A 14886-nucleotide genomic window follows, 5' to 3' on the forward strand; every position below is an offset into this window, starting at 1 on the left:
GGGTGCGATTTTGGTCATTTTTGACCCGTTTTCGGCTAAAAGGGCCGGGGGTGCGATTTTGGCCATTTTTGACCCGTTTTCGGCTAAAAGGGCCGGGGGTGCGATTTTGGTCATTTTTGACCCGTTTTGGGCTAAAAGGGCCGGGGGTGCGATTTTGGTCATTTTTGACCCGTTTTCGGCTAAAAGGGCCGGGGGTGCGATTTTGGCCATTTTTGACCCGTTTTCGGATAAAAGGGCCGGGGGTGCGATTTTTGCCAATTTTGACCCGTTTTCGGCTAAAAGGGCCGGGGGTGCGATTTTGGTCATTTTTGACCCATTTTCGGCTAAAAGGGGCCGGGGGTGCGATTTTGGTCATTTTTGACTCGTTTTCGGATAAAAGGGCCGGGGGTGCGATTTTTGCCAATTTTGACCCGTTTTCGGCTAAAAGGGCCGGGGGTGCAATTTTGGTCATTTTTGACCCGCTTTCGGCTAAAAGGGCCGGGGATGTTATTTTGGTCATTTTTGACCCGTTTTCGGCTAAAAGGGCTGGGGGGTGCGATTTTTGTCATTTTTGACCCGTTTTCGGATAAAAGGGCCGGGGGTGCGATTTTGGCCATTTTTGACCCGTTTTGGGCTAAAAGGGCCGGTGGTGCGATTTTGGCCATTTTTGACCCGTTTTGGGCTAAAAGGTCCGGGGGTGCGATTTTGGTCATTTTTGACCCGAGTTGGGCTAAAAGGGCCGGGGGTGCGATTCTTGCCAATTTTGACCCGTTTTGGGCTAAAAGGGCCGGGGGTGCAATTTTGGTCATTTTTGACCCGTTTTCGGATAAAAGGGCCGGGGTTGCGATTTTGGCCATTTTTGACCCGTTTTCGGCTAAAAGGGCCGGGGGTGCGATTTTGGTCATTTTTTACCCGTTTTCAAATAAAAGTGCCGGGGGTGCGATTTTTGCCAATTTTGACCCGTTTTCGGCTAAAAGGGCCAGGGGTTCGATTTTGGTCATTTTTGACCCGTTTTGGGCTAAAAGGGCCGGGGGTGCGATTTTGGTCATTTTTGACCCGTTTTGGGCTAAAAGGGCCGGGGGTGCGATTTTTGCCAATTTTGACCCGTTTTCGGCTAAAAGGGCCAGGGGTGCGATTTTGGCCACTTTTGACCCGTTTTCGGCTAGAAGGGCCGGGGGTGCGATTTTGGTCATTATTGACCCGTTTTGGGCTAAAAGGGCCGGGGGTGCGATTTTGGCCATTTTTGACCCGTTTTGGAGTAAAAGGGCCGGGGGTGCGATTTTGGCCATTTTTGACCCGTTTTGGGCTAAAAGGGCCGGGGGTGCGATTTTGGTCATTTTTGACCTCTTTTCGGATAAAAGGGCCGGGGGGTGCGATTTTGGTCATTTTTGACCCAATTTGGGCTAAAAGGGCCGGGGGTGCAAATTTGGTCATTTTTGACCCGTTTTCGGATAAAAGGGCCGGGGGTGCGATTTTGGCCATTTTTTACCCGTTTTGGGCTAAAAGGGCCGGGGGTGCGATTTTGGTCATTTTTGACCCGTTTTGGGCTAAAAGGGCCGGGGGTGCGATTTTGGCCATTTTTGACCCGTTTTGGGCTAAAAGGGCCGGGGGTGCGATTTTGGCCATTTTTGACCCGTTTTTGGCTAAAAGGGCCGGGGGTGCGATTTTGGTCATTTTGACCCGTTTTCGGCTAAAAGGGCCGGGGGTGCGATTTTGGTCATTTTTGACCCGTTTTCGGCTAAAAGGGCCGGGGGTGCGATTTTGGCCATTTTTGACCCGTTTTCGGCTAAAAGGGCCGGGGTGCGATTTTGGTCATTTTTGACCCGTTTTGGGCTAAAAGGGCCGGGGGTGCGATTTTGGTCATTTTTAACCCGTTTTCGGCTAAAAGGGCCGGGGGTGCGATTTTGGTCATTTTAGACCCGTGTTGGGCTAAAAGGGCCGGGGGTGCGATTCTTGCCAATTTTGACCCGTTTTGGGCTAAAAGGGCCGGGGGTGCAATTTTGATCATTTTTGACCCGTTTTCGGATAAAAGGGCCGGGGGTGCGATTTTGGCCATTTTTGACCCGTTTTCGGCTAAAAGGGCCGGGGGTGCGATTTTGGTCATTTTTGACCCGTTTTCGGCTAAAAGGGCCGGGGGTGCGATTTTTGCCATTTTTGACCCGTTTTGGGCTAAAAGGGCCGGGGGTGCGATTTTGGCCATTTTTGACCCGTTTTGGGCTAAAAGGGCCGGGGGTGCGATTTTGGTAATTTTTGACCCGTTTTGGGCTAAAAGGGCCGGGGGTGCGATTTTGGCCATTTTTGACCCGTTTTGGGCTAAAAGGGCCGGGGGTGCGATTTTGGTCATTTTTGACCCGTTTTGGGCTAAAAGGGCCGGGGGTGCGATTTTGGCCATTTTTGACCCGTTTTCGGCTAAAAGGGCCGGGGGTGCGATTTTGGTCATTTTTGACCCGTTTTCGGCTGAAAGGGCCGGGGGTGCGATTTTGGTCATTTTTGACCCGTTTTGGGCTAAAAGGGCCGGGGGTGCGATTTTGGCCATTTTTCAATTTTGACCCGTTTTCGGCTAAAAGGGCCGGGGGTGCGATGTTGGCCATTTTTGACCCGTTTTCGGCTAAAAGGGCCGGGGGTGCAATTTTGGTCATTTTTGACCCGTTTTCGGATAAAAGGGCCGGGGGTGCGATTTTTGCCAATTTTGACCTGTTTTCGGCTAAAAGGGCCGGGGGTGCGATTTTGGTCATTTTTGACCCATTTTCGGCTAAAAGGGCCGGGGGTGCGATTTTGGTCATTTTTGACTCGTTTTCGGATAAAAGGGCCGGGGGTGCGATTTTTGCCAATTTTGACCCGTTTTCGGCTAAAAGGGCCGGGGGTGCAATTTTGGTCATTTTTGACCCGCTTTCGGCTAAAAGGGCCGGGGATGCGATTTTGGTCATTTTTGACCCGTTTTCGGCTAAAAGGGCCGGGGGGTGCGATTTTGGTCATTTTTGACCCGTTTTCGGATAAAAGGGCCGGGGGTCCGATTTTGGCCATTTTTGACCCGTTTTGGGCTAAAAGGGCCGGGGGTGCGATTTTGGCCATTTTTGACCCGTTTTGGGCTAAAAGGGCCGGGGGTGCGATTTTGGTCATTTTTGACCCGTGTTGGGCTAAAAGGGCCGGGGGTGCGATTCTTGCCAATTTTGACCCGTTTTGGGCTAAAAGGGCCGGGGGTGCAATTTTGGTCATTTTTGACCCGTTTTCGGATAAAAGGGCCGGGGGTGCGATTTTGGCCATTTTTGACCCGTTTTCGGCTAAAAGGGCCGGGGGTGCGATTTTGGTCATTTTTGACCCGTTTTCAAATAAAAGTGCCGGGGGTGCGATTTTTGCCAATTTTGACCCGTTTTCGGCTAAAAGGGCCGGGGGTGCGATTTTGGTCATTTTTGACCCGTTTTGGGCTAAAAGGGCCGGGGGTGCGATTTTGGTCATTTTTGACCCGTTTTGGGCTAAAAGGGCCGGGGGTGCGATTTTTGCCAATTTTGACCCGTTTTCGGCTAAAAGGGCCGGGGGGTGCGATTTTGGCCACTTTTGACCCGTTTTCGGCTAAAAGGGCCGGGGGTGCGATTTTGGTCATTTTTGACCCGTTTTCGGCTAAAAGGGCCGGAGGTGCGATTTTGGTCATTTTTGACCCGTTTTGGGCTAAAAGGGCCAGGGGTGCGATTTTGGTCATTTTTGACCCGTTTTCGGCTAAAAGGGCCGGGGGTGCGATTTTGGCCATTTTTGACCCGTTTTGGGCTAAAAGGGCCGGGGGTGCGATTTTGGCCACTTTTGACCCGTTTTCGGCTAGATGGGCCGGGGGTGCGATTTTGGTCATTATTGACCCGTTTTGGGCTAAAAGGGCCGGGGGTGTTATTTTGGTCATTTTTGACCCGTTTTAGAATAAAAGGGCCGGGGGTGCGATTTTTACCAATTTTGACCCGTTTTCAGCTAAAAGGGACTGGGGTTCTATTTTGGTCATTTTTGACCCGTTTTGGGCTAAAAGGGCCGGGGGTGCGATTTTTGCCAATTTTGACCCGTTTTGGGCTAAAAGGGCCGGGGGTGCGATTTTGGCCATTTTTGACCCGTTTTGGGCTAAAAGGGCCAGGGGTGCGATTTTGGCCATTTTTGACCCGTTTTGGGCTAAAAGGGCCGGGGGTGCGATTTTGGCCATTTTTGACCCGTTTTGGGCTAAAAGGGCCGGGGGTGCGATTTTGGTCATTTTTGACCCGTTTTCGGCTAAAAGGGCCGGGGGTGCGATTTTTGCCATTTTTGACCCGTTTTGGGCTAAAAGGGCCGGGGGTGCGATTTTGGTCATTTTTGACCCGTTTTTGGCTAAAAGGGCCGGGGGTGCGATTTTGGTCATTTTTGACCCGTTTTCGAATAAAAGGGCCGGGGGTGCGATTTTTACCAATTTTGACCCGTTTTGGGCTAAAAGGGCCGGGGGTGCGATTTTTGCCAATTTTGACCCGTTTTGGGCTAAAAGGGCCGGGGGTGCGATTTTGGCCATTTTTGACCCGTTTTGGGCTAAAAGGGCCGGGGGTGCGATTTTGGCCATTTTTGACCCGTTTTGGGCTAAAAGGGCCGGGGGTGCGATTTTGGTCATTTTTGACCCGTTTTCGGATAAAAGGGCCGGGGGTGCGATTTTGGCCATTTTTGACCCGTTTTCGGCTAAAAGGGCCGGTGGTGCGATTTTGGTCATTTTTGACCCGTTTTCGGCTAAAAGGGCCGGGGGTGCGATTTTGGTAATTTTTGTCCCGTTTTGGGCTAAAAGGGCCGGGGGTGCGATTTTTGCCAATTTTGACCCGTTTTCGGCTAAAAGGGCCGGTGGTGCGATTTTGGCCACTTTTGACCCGTTTTTCGGCTAAAAGGGCCGGGGGTGCGATTTTGGTCATTTTTGACCCGTTTTGGGCTAAAAGGGCCAGGGGTGCGATTTTGGCCATTTTTGACCCGTTTTCGGCTAAAAGGGCCGGGGGTGCGATTTTGGCCATTTTTGACCCGTTTTGGGCTAAAAGGGCCGGGGGTGCGATTTTGGTCATTTTTGACCCGTTTTGGGCTAAAAGGGCCAGGGGTGCGATTTTGGCCATTTTTGACCCGTTTTGGGCTAAAAGGGCCGGGGGTGCGATTTTGGTAATTTTTGACCCGTTTTGGGCTAAAAGGGCCGGGGGTGCGATTTTGGCCATTTTTGACCCGTTTTGGGCTAAAAGGGCCGGGGGTGCGATTTTGGTCATTTTTGACCCGTTTTGGGCTAAAAGGGCCGGGGGTGCGATTTTGGCCATTTTTGACCCGTTTTCGGCTAAAAGGGCCGGGGGTGCGATTTTGGTCATTTTTGACCCGTTTTCGGCTGAAAGGGCCGGGGGTGCGATTTTGGTCATTTTTGACCCGTTTTGGGCTAAAAGGGCCGGGGGTGCGATTTTGGCCATTTTTCAATTTTGACCCATTTTCGGCTAAAAGGGCCGGGGGTGCGATGTTGGCCACTTTTGACCCGTTTTTCGGCTAAAAGGGCCGGGGGTGCAATTTTGGTCATTTTTGACCCGTTTTCGGATAAAAGGGCCGGGGGTGCGATTTTTGCCAATTTTGACCTGTTTTCGGCTAAAAGGGCCGGGGGTGCGATTTTGGTCATTTTTGACCCATTTTCGGCTAAAAGGGCCGGGGGTGCGATTTTGGTCATTTTTGACTCGTTTTCGGATAAAAGGGCCGGGGGTGCGATTTTTGCCAATTTTGACCCGTTTTCGGCTAAAAGGGCCGGGGGTGCGATTTTGGTCATTTTTGACCCGTGTTGGGCTAAAAGGGCCGGGGGTGCGATTCTTGCCAATTTTGACCCGTTTTGGGCTAAAAGGGCCGGGGGTGCAATTTTGGTCATTTTTGACCCGTTTTCGGCTAAAAGGGCCGGGGGTGCGATTTTGGCCATTTTTGACCCGTTTTCGGCTAAAAGGGCCGGGGGTGCGATTTTGGCCATTTTTGACCCGTTTTGGGCTAAAAGGGCCGGGGGTGCGATTTTGGTCATTTTTGACCCGTTTTCGGCTAAAAGGGCCGGGGGTGCGATTTTGGCCATTTTTGACCCGTTTTGGGCTAAAAGGGTCGAGGGTGCGATTTTGGTCATTTTTGACCCGTTTTCGGCTAAAAGGGCCGGGGGTGCGATTTTTGCCATTTTTGACCCATTTTCGGCTAAAAGGGCCAGGGGTGCGATTTTGGTCATTTCTGACCCGTTTTTGGCTAAAAGGGCCGGGGGTGCGATTTTGGTCATTTTTGACCCGTTTTCGGCTAAAAGGGCCGGGGGTGCGATTTTGGCCATTTTTGACCCGTTTTGGGCTAAAAGGGCCGGGGGTGCGATTTTGGCCATTTTTGACCCGTTTTGGGCTAAAAGGGCCGGGGGTGCTATTCTTGCTAATTTTGACCTGTTTTGGGCTAAAAGGGCCGGGGATGCAATTTTGATCATTTTTGACCCGTTTTCGGATAAAAGGGCCGGGGGTGCGATTTTGGCCATTTTTGACCCGTTTTGGGCTAAAAGGGCCGGGGGTGCGATTTTGGCCATTTTTGACCCGTTTTCGGCTAAAAGGGCCGGGGGTGCGATTTTGGCCATTTTTGACCCGTTTTCGGCTAAAAGGGCCGGGGGTGCGATTTTGGCCATTTTTGACCCGTTTTGGGCTAAAAGGGCCGGGGGTGCGATTTTGGTCATTTTTGACCCGTTTTCGGCTAAAAGGGCCGGGGGTGCGATTTTTGCCATTTTTGACCAATTTTCGGCTAAAAGGGCCGGGGGTGCGATTTTGGTCATTTTTGACCCGTTTTTGGCTAAAAGGGCCGGGGGTGCGATTTTGGTCATTTTTGACCCGTTTTCAGCTAAAAGGGCCGGGGGTGCAATTTTGGCCATTTTTGACCCGTTTTGGGCTAAAAGGGCCGGGGGTGCGATTTTGGCCATTTTTGACCCGTTTTGGGCTAAAAGGGCCGGGGGTGCGATTCTTGCTAATTTTGACCTGTTTTGGGCTAAAAGGGCCGGGGGTGCAATTTTGATCATTTTTGACCCGTTTTCGGATAAAAGGGCCGGGGGTGCGATTTTGGCAATTTTTGACCCGTTTTGGGCTAAAAGGGCCGGGGGGTGCGATTTTGGCCATTTTTGACCCGTTTTCGGCTAAAAGGGCCGGGGGTGCGATTTTGGTCATTTTTGACCCGTTTTCGGCTAAAAGGGCCAGGGGTGCGATTTTGGTCATTTTTGACCTGTTTTCGGCTAAAAGGGCCGGGGGTGCGATTTTGGCCATTTTTGACCCGTTTTCGGCTAAAAGGGCCGGGGGTGCGATTTTGGTTATTTTTGACCCGTTTTCGGCTAAAAGGGCCGGGGGTGCGATTTTGGCCATTTTTGACCCGTTTTCGGCTAAAAGGGCCGGGAGTGCGATTTTGGTCATTTTTGACCCTTTTTCGGCTAAAAGGGCCGGGGGTGCGATTTTGGTCATTTTTGACCCGTTTTCGGCTAAAAGGGCCGGGGGTGCGATTTTGGTCATTTTTGACCCGTTTTCGGCTAAAAGGGCCGGGGGTGCGATTTTGGCCATTTTTGACCCGTTTTCGGCTAAAAGGGCCGGGGGTGCGATTTTGGTCATTTTTGACCCGTTTTCGGCTAAAAGGGCCGGGGGTGCGATTTTGGCCATTTTTGACCCGTTTTCGGATAAAAGGGCCGGGGGTGCGATTTTTGCCAATTTTGACCCGTTTTCGGCTAAAAGGGCCGGGGGTGCGATTTTGGTCATTTTTGACCCATTTTCGGCTAAAAGGGGCCGGGGGTGCGATTTTGGTCATTTTTGACTCGTTTTCGGATAAAAGGGCCGGGGGTGCGATTTTTGCCAATTTTGACCCGTTTTCGGCTAAAAGGGCCGGGGGTGCAATTTTGGTCATTTTTGACCCGCTTTCGGCTAAAAGGGCCGGGGATGTGATTTTGGTCATTTTTGACCCGTTTTCGGCTAAAAGGGCCGGGGGGTGCGATTTTTGTCATTTTTGACCCGTTTGCGGATAAAAGGGCCGGGGGTGCGATTTTGGCCATTTTTGACCCGTTTTGGGCTAAAAGGGCCGGGGGTGCGATTTTGGCCATTTTTGACCCGTTTTGGGCTAAAAGGTCCGGGGGTGCGATTTTGGTCATTTTTGACCCGAGTTGGGCTAAAAGGGCCGGGGGTGCGATTCTTGCCAATTTTGACCCGTTTTGGGCTAAAAGGGCCGGGGGTGCAATTTTGGTAATTTTTGACCCGTTTTCGGATAAAAGGGCCGGGGTTGCGATTTTGGCCATTTTTGACCCGTTTTCGGCTAAAAGGGCCGGGGGTGCGATTTTGGTCATTTTTTACCCGTTTTCAAATAAAAGTGCCGGGGGTGCGATTTTTGCCAATTTTGACCCGTTTTCGGCTAAAAGGGCCAGGGGTTCGATTTTGGTCATTTTTGACCCGTTTTGGGCTAAAAGGGCCGGGGGTGCGATTTTGGTCATTTTTGACCCGTTTTGGGCTAAAAGGGCCGGGGGTGCGATTTTTGCCAATTTTGACCCGTTTTCGGCTAAAAGGGCCAGGGGTGCGATTTTGGCCACTTTTGACCCGTTTTCGGCTAGAAGGGCCGGGGGTGCGATTTTGGTCATTTTTGACCCGTTTTGGGCTAAAAGGGCCGGGGGTGCGATTTTGGCCATTTTTGACCCGTTTTGGAGTAAAAGGGCCGGGGGTGCGATTTTGGCCATTTTTGACCCGTTTTGGGCTAAAAGGGCCGGGGGTGCGATTTTGGTCATTTTTGACCTCTTTTCGGATAAAAGGGCCGGGGGGTGCGATTTTGGTCATTTTTGACCCGATTTGGGCTAAAAGGGCCGGGGGTGCAAATTTGGTCATTTTTGACCCGTTTTCGGATAAAAGGGCCGGGGGTGCGATTTTGGCCATTTTTTACCCGTTTTGGGCTAAAAGGGCCGGGGGTGCGATTTTGGTCATTTTTGACCCGTTTTGGGCTAAAAGGGCCGGGGGTGCGATTTTGGCCATTTTTGACCCGTTTTGGGCTAAAAGGGCCGGGGGTGCGATTTTGGCCATTTTTGACCCGTTTTTGGCTAAAAGGGCCGGGGGTGCGATTTTGGTCATTTTGACCCATTTTCGGCTAAAAGGGCCGGGGGTGCGATTTTGGTCATTTTTGACCCGTTTTCGGCTAAAAGGGCCGGGGGTGCGATTTTGGCCATTTTTGACCCGTTTTCGGCTAAAAGGGCCGGGGGTGCGATTTTGGTCATTTTTGACCCGTTTTGGGCTAAAAGGGCCGGGGGTGCGATTTTGGTCATTTTTAACCCGTTTTCGGCTAAAAGGGCCGGGGGTGCGATTTTGGTCATTTTAGACCCGTGTTGGGCTAAAAGGGCCGGGGGTGCGATTCTTGCCAATTTTGACCCGTTTTGGGCTAAAAGGGCCGGGGGTGCAATTTTGATCATTTTTGACCCGTTTTCGGATAAAAGGGCCGGGGGTGCGATTTTGGCCATTTTTGACCCGTTTTCGGCTAAAAGGGCCGGGGGTGCGATTTTGGTCATTTTTGACCCGTTTTCGGCTAAAAGGGCCGGGGGTGCGATTTTTGCCATTTTTGACCCGTTTTGGGCTAAAAGGGCCGGGGGTGCGATTTTGGCCATTTTTGACCCGTTTTGGGCTAAAAGGGCCGGGGGTGCGATTTTGGTAATTTTTGACCCGTTTTGGGCTAAAAGGGCCGGGGGTGCGATTTTGGCCATTTTTGACCCGTTTTGGGCTAAAAGGGCCGGGGTGCGATTTTGGTCATTTTTGACCCGTTTTGGGCTAAAAGGGCCGGGGGTGCGATTTTGGCCATTTTTGACCCGTTTTCGGCTAAAAGGGCCGGGGGTGCGATTTTGGTCATTTTTGACCCGTTTTCGGCTGAAAGGGCCGGGGGTGCGATTTTGGTCATTTTTGACCCGTTTTGGGCTAAAAGGGCCGGGGGTGCGATTTTGGCCATTTTTCAATTTTGACCCGTTTTCGGCTAAAAGGGCCGGGGGTGCGATGTTGGCCATTTTTGACCCGTTTTCGGCTAAAAGGGCCGGGGGTGCAATTTTGGTCATTTTTGACCCGTTTTCGGATAAAAGGGCCGGGGGTGCGATTTTTGCCAATTTTGACCTGTTTTCGGCTAAAAGGGCCGGGGGTGCGATTTTGGTCATTTTTGACCCATTTTCGGCTAAAAGGGCCGGGGGTGCGATTTTGGTCATTTTTGATTCGTTTTCGGATAAAAGGGCCGGGGGTGCGATTTTTGCCAATTTTGACCCGTTTTCGGCTAAAAGGGCCGGGGGTGCAATTTTGGTCATTTTTGACCCGCTTTCGGCTAAAAGGGCCGGGGATGCGATTTTGGTCATTTTTGACCCGTTTTCGGCTAAAAGGGCCGGGGGGTGCGATTTTGGTCATTTTTGACCCGTTTTCGGATAAAAGGGCCGGGGGTCCGATTTTGGCCATTTTTGACCCGTTTTGGGCTAAAAGGGCCGGGGGTGCGATTTTGGCCATTTTTGACCCGTTTTGGGCTAAAAGGGCCGGGGGTGCGATTTTGGTCATTTTTGACCCGTGTTGGGCTAAAAGGGCCGGGGGTGCGATTCTTGCCAATTTTGACCCGTTTTGGGCTAAAAGGGCCGGGGGTGCAATTTTGGTCATTTTTGACCCGTTTTCGGATAAAAGGGCCGGGGGTGCGATTTTGGCCATTTTTGACCCGTTTTCGGCTAAAAGGGCCGGGGGTGCGATTTTGGTCATTTTTGACCCGTTTTCAAATAAAAGTGCCGGGGGTGCGATTTTTGCCAATTTTGACCCGTTTTCGGCTAAAAGGGCCGGGGGTGCGATTTTGGTCATTTTTGACCCGTTTTGGGCTAAAAGGGCCGGGGGTGCGATTTTGGTCATTTTTGACCCGTTTTGGGCTAAAAGGGCCGGGGGTGCGATTTTTGCCAATTTTGACCCGTTTTCGGCTAAAAGGGCCGGGGGGTGCGATTTTGGCCACTTTTGACCCGTTTTCGGCTAAAAGGGCCGGGGGTGCGATTTTGGTCATTTTTGACCCGTTTTCGGCTAAAAGGGCCGGAGGTGCGATTTTGGTCATTTTTGACCCGTTTTGGGCTAAAAGGGCCAGGGGTGCGATTTTGGCCACTTTTGACCCGTTTTCGGCTAGATGGGCCGGGGGTGCGATTTTGGTCATTTTTGACCCGTTTTGGGCTAAAAGGGCCGGGGGTGTTATTTTGGCCATTTTTGACCCGTTTTGGGCTAAAAGGGCCGGGGGTGCGATTTTGGCCATTTTTGACCCGTTTTGGGCTAAAAGGGCTGGGGGTGCGATTTTGGTCATTTTTGACCCGTTTTCGGCTAAAAGGGCCGGGGGTGCGATTTTTGCCATTTTTGACCCGTTTTGGGCTAAAAGGGCCGGGGGTGCGATTTTGGTCATTTTTGACCCGTTTTTGGCTAAAAGGGCCGGGGGTGCGATTTTGGTCATTTTTGACCCGTTTTCGAATAAAAGGGCCGGGGGTGCGATTTTTACCAATTTTGACCCGTTTTGGGCTAAAAGGGCCGGGGGTGCGATTTTGGTCATTTTTGACCCGTTTTCGAATAAAAGGGCCGGGGGTGCGATTTTGGCCATTTTTGACCCGTTTTCGGCTAAAAGGGCCGGGGGTGCGATTTTGGTCATTTTTGACCCGTTTTCGGATAAAAGGGCCGGGGGTGCGATTTTGGCCATTTTTGACCCGTTTTCGGCTAAAAGGGCCGGGGGTGCGATTTTGGTCATTTTTGACCCGTTTTCGGCTAAAAGGGCCGGGGGTGCGATTTTGGTAATTTTTGTCCCGTTTTGGGCTAAAAGGGCCGGGGGTGCGATTTTTGCCAATTTTGACCCGTTTTCGGCTAAAAGGGCCGGTGGTGCGATTTTGGCCACTTTTGACCCGTTTTTCGGCTAAAAGGGCCGGGGGTGCGATTTTGGTCATTTTTGACCCGTTTTGGGCTAAAAGGGCCAGGGGTGCGATTTTGGCCATTTTTGACCCGTTTTCGGCTAAAAGGGCCGGGGGTGCGATTTTGGCCATTTTTGACCCGTTTTGGGCTAAAAGGGCTGGGGGTGCGGTTTTGGTCATTTTTGACCCGTTTTGGGCTAAAAGGGCCAGGGGTGCGATTTTGGCCATTTTTGACCCGTTTTGGGCTAAAAGGGCCGGGGGTGCGATTTTGGCCATTTTTGACCCGTTTTGGGCTAAAAGGGCCGGGGGTGCGATTTTGGTCATTTTTGACCCGTTTTGGGCTAAAAGGGCCGGGGGTGCGATTTTGGCCATTTTTGACCCGTTTTCGGCTAAAAGGGCCGGGGGTGCGATTTTGGTCATTTTTGACCCGTTTTCGGCTGAAAGGGCCGGGGGTGCGATTTTGGTCATTTTTGACCCGTTTTGGGCTAAAAGGGCCGGGGGTGCGATTTTGGCCATTTTTCAATTTTGACCCGTTTTCGGCTAAAAGGGCCGGGGGTGCGATGTTGGCCATTTTTGACCCGTTTTCGGCTAAAAGGGCCGGGGGTGCAATTTTGGTCATTTTTGACCCGTTTTCGGATAAAAGGGCCGGGGGTGCGATTTTTGCCAATTTTGACCTGTTTTCGGCTAAAAGGGCCGGGGGTGCGATTTTGGTCATTTTTGACCCATTTTCGGCTAAAAGGGCCGGGGGTGCGATTTTGGTCATTTTTGACTCGTTTTCGGATAAAAGGGCCGGGGGTGCGATTTTTGCCAATTTTGACCCGTTTTCGGCTAAAAGGGCCGGGGGTGCGATTTTGGTCATTTTTGACCCGTGTTGGGCTAAAAGGGCCGGGGGTGCGATTCTTGCCAATTTTGACCCGTTTTGGGCTAAAAGGGCCGGGGGTGCAATTTTGGTCATTTTTGACCCGTTTTCGGATAAAAGGGCCGGGGGTGCGATTTTGGCCATTTTTGACCCGTTTTCGGCTAAAAGGGCCGGGGGTGCGATTTTGGTCATTTTTGACCCGTTTTCAAATAAAAGTGCAGGGGGTGCGATTTTTGCCAATTTTGACCCGTTTTCGGCTAAAAGGGCCGGGGGTGCGATTTTGGTCATTTTTGACCCGTTTTGGGTTAAAAGGGCCGGGGGTGCGATTTTGGTCATTTTTGACCCGTTTTGGGCTAAAAGGGCCGGGGGTGCGATTTTTGCCAATTTTGACCCGTTTTCGGCTAAAAGGGCCGGGGGGTGCGATTTTGGCCACTTTTGACCCGTTTTCGGCTAAAAGGGCCGGGGGTGCGATTTTGGTCATTTTTGACCCGTTTTGGGTTAAAAGGGCCGGGGGTGCGATTTTGGTCATTTTTGACCCGTTTTGGGCTAAAAGGGCCGGGGGTGCGATTTTTGCCAATTTTGACCCGTTTTCGGCTAAAAGGGCCGGGGGGTGCGATTTTGGCCACTTTTGACCCGTTTTCGGCTAAAAGGGCCGGGGGTGCGATTTTGGTCATTTTTGACCCGTTTTCGGCTAAAAGGGCCGGAGGTGCGATTTTGGTCATTTTTGACCCGTTTTGGGCTAAAAGGGCCAGGGGTGCGATTTTGGTCATTTTTGACCCGTTTTCGGCTAAAAGGGCCGGGGGTGCGATTTTGGCCATTTTTGACCCGTTTTGGGCTAAAAGGGCCGGGGGTGCGATTTTGGCCACTTTTGACCCGTTTTCGGCTAGATGGGCCGGGGGTGCGATTTTGGTCATTTTTGACCCATTTTCGGCTAAAAGGGCCGGGGGTGCGATTTTGGTCATTTTTGACTCGTTTTAGGATAAAAGGGCCGGGGGTGCGATTTTTGCCAATTTTGACCCGTTTTCGGCTAAAAGGGCCGGGGGTGCAATTTTGGTCATTTTTGACCCGCTTTCGGCTAAAAGGGCCGGGGATGCGATTTTGGTCATTTTTGACCCGTTTTCGGCTAAAAGGGCCGGGGGGTGCGATTTTGGTCATTTTTGACCCGTTTTCGGATAAAAGGGCCGGGGGTGCGATTTTGGCCATTTTTGACCCGTTTTGGGCTAAAAGGGCCGGGGGTGCGATTTTGGCCATTTTTGACCCGTTTTGGGCTAAAAGGGCCGGGGGTGCGATTTTGGTCATTTTTAAACCGTTTTCGGATAAAAGGGCCGGGGGTGCGATTTTGGCCATTTTTGACCCGTTTTCGGTTAAAAGGGCCGAGGGTGCGATTTTGGCCATTTTTGACCCGTTTTCGGCTAAAGGGGCCGGGGGTGCGATTTTGGTCATTTTTGACCCGTTTTGGGCTAAAAGGGCCGGGGGTGCGATTTTTGCCAATTTTGACCCGTTTTGGGCTAAAAGGGCCGGGGGTGCGATTTTGGTCATTTTTGACCCGTTTTCGAATAAAAGGGCCGGGGGTGCGATTTTTGCCAATTTTGACCCGTTTTCGGCTAAAAGTTCCGGGGGTGCAATTTTGGTCATTTTTGACCCGCTTTCGGCTAAAAGGGCCGGGGATGCGATTTTGGCCATTTTTGACCCGTTTTCGGATAAAAGGGCCGGGGGTGCGATTTTGGCCATTTTTGACCCGTTTTCGGCTAAAAGGGCCGGGGGTGCGATTTTGGTCATTTTTGACCCGTTTTCGGCTAAAAGGGCCGGGGGTGCGATTTTGGTAATTTTTGTCCCGTTTTGGGCTAAAAGGGCCGGGGGTGCGATTTTTGCCAATTTTGACCCGTTTTCGGCTAAAAGGGCCGGTGGTGCGATTTTGGCCACTTTTGACCCGTTTTTCGGCTAAAAGGGCCGGGGGTGCGATTTTGGTCATTTTTACCCGTTTTGGGCTAAAAGGGCCAGGGGTGCGATTTTGGCCATTTTGACCCGTTTTCGGCTAAAAGGGCCGGGGGTGCGATTTTGGCCATTTTTGACCCGTTTTGGGCTAAAAGGGCCTGGGGTGCGATTTTGGTCATTTTTGACCCGTTTTGGGCTAAAAGGGCCAGGGGTGCGATTTTGG

This window comes from Aquarana catesbeiana, linkage group LG09 (genome assembly GCF_042186555.1).
Source record: "Aquarana catesbeiana isolate 2022-GZ linkage group LG09, ASM4218655v1, whole genome shotgun sequence".
Lineage (NCBI taxonomy): Eukaryota > Metazoa > Chordata > Amphibia > Anura > Ranidae > Aquarana > Aquarana catesbeiana.